The sequence below is a fragment of the Delphinus delphis genome, chromosome 1 (genome assembly GCF_949987515.2).
Source record: "Delphinus delphis chromosome 1, mDelDel1.2, whole genome shotgun sequence".
NCBI lineage: Eukaryota > Metazoa > Chordata > Mammalia > Artiodactyla > Delphinidae > Delphinus > Delphinus delphis.
Genome location: NC_082683.1, coordinates 116,015,290 through 116,020,984, shown reverse-complemented (window position 1 = coordinate 116,020,984; position 5,695 = coordinate 116,015,290).

Genomic DNA, 5,695 nt, shown 5'->3' with positions numbered 1-5,695 from the left:
ACTACAGAAAACAAATGTCAATGATAATGAAATTTTAAAATTTATTATTTATTTAATCAACTTTATGGGAAAAGGAACCTGGTGAATATCAAATTATTTGCATGCCCCAAAATTACTTTCATGCTTTGTAAATATTAATATATACATAAATGTTTTATATGGAAATAACTGGAATACATGTTATTTGTATTTACTTTAATCATTATTACATGTATACTTTTCTGTATATTAATTCATTTTCAAAACAAAAAATATGAAATTGAGTGGATATAAATGCAAAATGTACTTTGGTTAAAAACAATAGTATAGGGACTTCCGTGGTGGCGCACTGGTTAAGACTCTGTGTTCCCAACGCAGGGGGCCCGGGTTCGCTCCCTGGTCAGGGAACTAGATCCCACATGCATGCTGCAACTAAGAGTTCGCATGCCATAACTAAGGACCCTGCCTGCCGCAACCAAGACCTTGTGCAACCAAATAAATAAGTAAATAAATATTAAAACAAAACAAAAAACCCCCCAGTAGTATAGATATAGTATGTGAGAGACCTGATTTAATAGTAGTCCAAGTGAAAATAAAAGGCTTATGGGTTTTGGTTTGCGGCAAATTGACTATAAATAACTTAGTAGTTATAATAATATTAATGTTATTAGTTATCTATAATATTAATAATCATATTTACAAATGCATTAAAAATTGAAGTATAGTTGAGTTATAATATTATATTAATTTTAGATATACAGCATAGCGATTCAATATTTTTATAGATTATACTCCATTTAAAGTTATTACAAGATAAAGGCTATATTTCCTGGTGCCGTACAATATATTTTTGTTGCTTGTCTATTTGATACATAATAGTTTGTATCTCTTAATCCCATACCCCTATCTTGTCCTCCTTCCCTCTCCCCACTAGTATCCACTAGTTTGTTTTCTGTCTGTGAGTCTGTTTCGTTATATACATCTGTTTGTTTTATTTTTCAGATTCCACATATAATGATAACATACAGTATTTGTCTTTCTCTGTCTGAGTTATTTCACTAAGCGTAATACTCTCCATGTCCATCCAAGTTGTTGCAAATGGCAGAATTTCATTCTTTTTCATGGCTGAGTTGTATTCCATTGTGTGTGTGTGTGTGTGTGTGTGTGTGTGTGTGTGTGAGTGTGTGTATCAATCACATCCTCTTTATCCATTCACCTGCTGGTGGACACTTAGGTTGCTTACATATGTTGGCTATTGTAAATAATGCTGCTATGAATATTGGGATGCATCATGTATATTTTCAATTTAGCATTTTTGTTTTCTTCGGCTATACACCCAGGAGTGGAATTGCTGGATCGTATGATAGTTCTAATTTTAGTTTTTGAGGAACTTTCATACTGGCTGCACCAATTTACATTACCACCAATAGTCTACAAGGGTTCCCTTTTCTTCACATCCTTGCCAACATTTGTTATTTGTAGATGTTTTGATAATAACCATTCTGACAGGTGTGAGGTGATATCTCATTGTGCTTTTGATTTGCATTTCTCTAATAACTAGTGATGTCGGGCATCTTCTCATGGGCCTGTTAGCCATTTGTATGTCTTCATTGGAAAACTGTCTATCTGGGCTGTTTTAAAATTGGGGTTTTTTTTTTGATATTAAGTTGTATGAGCTGTTTATATATTTTGGATATTAACACCTTATTGATCATATCATCTGCAAATAGTATTTTCTCCCATTCAGCAGATTGTCTTTTCCTTTTGTTGATGGTTTCCTTTGCTGTGCAAAAGCTTTTAAGTTTAGTTAAGTCCCATTTGTTTATTTTTACTTTTGTTTATTTTTACTTTTATTTCTTTTGCCTTAGGAGACAGATCCAAAAAAATATTGCTACGATTTATGTCAAAGAGCGTTCTGCCTATGTTCTCTTCTAGGTCTTTAATCCATTTTTTTTTTTTTTTTGCGGTACGTGGGCCTCTCACTGCTGTGGCCTCTCCCGCTGCAGAGCACAGGCTGCGGACGCGCAGGCTCGGCAGCCATGGCTCAGGGGCCCAGCCGCTCCGCGGCATGCGGGATCCTCCCGGACCGGGGCACGAACCCGTGTCCCCTGCATCGGCAGGCGGACCCCCAACCGCTGCGCCACCAGGGAAGGCCCCCATTTTGAGTTTTTAAAAAAAGTTTATTTATTTTATTTTATTTTTGGCTGCGTTGGGTCTTCGTTGCTGCACACAGGCTTTCTTTAGTTGTGGTGAGCGGGGGCTACTCTTCGTTGCGGTGCGTGGGCTTCTCATTGCGGTGGCTTCTCTTGTTGGGGAGCACGGGCTCTAGGCACGCAGGCTCAGTAGTTGTGGCTCGCGGGCTCTAGAGCGCAGGCTGAATAGTTGTGGCGCATGGGCTTAGTTGCTCCACAGCATGTGGAATCTTCCCGGACCAGCTCGAACCCGTGTCCCCTGCATTGGCAGGTGGATTATTAACTACTGTGCCAACAGGGAAGCCCTTGAGTTTATTTTTGAATATGGTGTGAGGAAATGTTCTAATCTCATTCTTTTACGTGTAGCCGTCCAGTTTTCCCAACACCACTTATTGAAGAGATTGTGTTCTCGCCACTGTAGATTCTTGCCTTCTTTGTCATAGATTAATTGACCATAAGTGTGTGGGTTGCAAATGCATTCTTAGACTGTAAATAATAAGAGTGATGGAAATAGCTACCATTTTAGTACTTAAAATGTACCAGGCCCTGTGCTAAGCATAGTACATCAATTATATTATTTAATTCTTATTTTGCCATAAGGTAAGTCATATTACCATCATCATAACTACCTTCTGGTTGGAGAAAGTTTCAGACAGATGTGAGCTGGCCAAGGTAGCTAGATTGGGGAACTCGGTTTGAACTGAGACCTGTCCATCCCATAGAGATGGTTTCTCCAGTGCCTGGTTCAGTTCTTGGTACAGTAATAAACAAGGGGTTATCCAGAGGAGTGAGAGTAATTGGGGGGTGGCATGTAAATCTGTGCTATTTTGTAAGCAGGTAAGTTAGGGGGTCCCAGGAGAAAGAGACCAGGAATGGCTTTCTTGACATAAGAGAAGCCATTTTGTGATCTAAGCCTGGCCGCAATTCTTGTCCCTTGAACAGGTCTCAGTAATTAATGATATTAAGGGAACAAAGGAATGCGAATGCAAGAACAGAGAAAAGGCCGTCAAACAGTAGTGCAGTGATAAAGCGGAGTCCTAGTTCCTCCTCAAGGGATATACATAATAATATATCCTTGAGTTCTGTAAGAACTAAGGCCCCCAACCAGGTGGAGGATGGAATGATGATGTTGACCCTCCCGACTTCAATCAGCTAAAGCTTGGACTCTGTTGACCTTTGCCCCAATTCTGTGCTGAGTTCTCTGCTCAAGCCCCTTTATGAATATGCGTGTACCCTTAGCTTAAAAGTTCCCCAGTTTTGCTGTTCAGGGAGATGCTGCTTTGGGAAAGATCCCCGGTGTTCTCCCTACTTGCTGCTAGTAATAATAAATTCTTGCTTTTCCCTATCTTTGGCTTGGTTGTGTCTGTTGGCTCGACACCCACCAAGAGGTGAAACCAGTTTTTGGGTAGCAATATGAAGACTATTTGAAGGACAGTTTAGCTTGGAGAAGGAAAGGAGGCTCATAATAAGAATCTTAAAATACTTAAAGGAAGGGCTGTCATTGGTAAAGAATAATGATACATTTTGTGTAACTCCAGAGAGCAGTGTTTGGAAGCAGGAGACATATTCCAGTTTTGTTGAAAGAATATTTTAACAATTAAAGAAAAGGGAGTTTCCTGGTGGTCTAGTGGTTAGGATTTAGCACTTTCACTGCTGTGCCCCAGGTTCAATCCCTGATCAGGGAACTGAGATCCCGCAAGCGTGCGACATAGACAAAAAAAAAAAAAAAAAGAGAGAGAGAGAGTTATTCAAAGAGTTTAACCAGGGCTTCCCTGGTGGCGCAGTGGTTGACAGTCCGCCTGCCGATGCAGGGGACGCGGGTTTGTTCCTGGGTCCGGGAAGATCCCACATGCCGCGGAGCGGCTGGGCGCGTGAGCCATGGCCACTGAGCCTGCGCGTCCGGAGCCTGTGCTCCGCAACGGGAGAGGCCACAACAGTGAGAGGCCCGCGTACCGTAGAAAAAAAAAAAAAAGAATTTAGCCAGAGGATGTTTAAACTCTTGGTGGTTGTATTGGCCTTTCTGTGAAGGGTGAGAGGATGACTTAAATGACCTCTAAGATGACCCTTCTACCCTTCTAAGACTGATCTCAGAGTTCTTTAAACCCCTGCTCAAGTTCCCCGATCATAAAATTTTCTCTGACAATCACAGCCCAGAGTGACTCTCTAAGCTCTTCTCTCTGCTCCTCTTTACTCTCTGACTTAATTTCATGTATGTCTCTCTCTCCAAGAGTTTAAATTCCCTTGAGGGTAAAGAACAGAGCTTTCCAAGTGGCAGGCACCCAAATATTTGTTTCAATTTAGTAATACAAAGTTTCTCTTTTGGTTACATATTGTCCTCTTTCCTGTATTAGTCTTGGAAGTAGATTGTAAGCCATTTGAAGTCAGGGATTGCGGTTTATATTTATTTGTATTCCCCCACAGTACCCAATAGGTGCTTGATAAACATTGCTTTAAGTTGGGTGAAACCAGAAGTAGACTTTTGGCCCAAAGGAATGAGAACAAAGGTGAAAGAAGCAAGAGGTCAAAGAATACCACTGCTTTGGATACAAGTGTGGACCTCTTACTTGCAGTGAGATAAGGCTCAGGAAGTTTTCCCACAGGCAACGTGGATATACTAAGATTACAAAATAAAATCATTATAACATAGAAACTAGAAATAGTAAAGGTGTTGAGCACGAGTTTCAATTAAAAATGATGTAACAGTATAAATATTAACAGAAAGCTTGAGTATCAACATAGCCTATAGAAAGAGGGTTTAGTCAGCACCCAACTGTTAGTGAGAAGATAAGTAATTCTGAAATGCAGAGCTCTGCTGACTGATTAAACAAATGTAAAGGACATATCCACAGTCACTCAGTGATGTTTATAGAGCGTCTGTAGGTCAGTTTGTATTATCTGGGTTTGTTTGGTAATGTGATTCTGCTTTTCCCACTATTGAATTGAGCGCTCCTTTTCCCTTTTCTCCTCTCAGCGCAGCCTTGAATGCTGCGAATGGAGTGGACAGAGGAAACACAGTTTGGGGGGTAGTGTCAACATATCATTCCCCACCTGTCTCCTGGTCTTCTCCCCCAACCCTTGCATATTAATACATGTGGTTTTCACTTGCCAAAGGACGGGACCAAGGTTTCTGCAGCACCCAGCAATTTACATTCGAACAAACAAACAAAAGAACTCAGGTCTGTCTCTCTCGAGTCCCACAGTACGACTACCTTCCCTACCACCTCCTTTAAAGTATTCCTCTAATCTTCCAGCTCCAACTCAAAACCTAGCCAGTCAGAAAGTCCCTACTTCAGGAACGCCGCCCAATCACAGTGTCCTCACCTGCAGAAGGTGAGGTCTGGGTCTCCTTACGCGACAGTGTCCTGGCCCAATCAGGGGCGGCTTGGTCTTGGAAAGGCGCCAGTCAGCCCTAGAGGGGAGTAGTGGGCGGAGTTGCACCTGGCGACGGTGAATCACTCAGTGGAGCGGCGGCTTCTTCCACCAATCGGAATGTGCAGAGGCGGGGCGTCGACCAATCGGGCGTG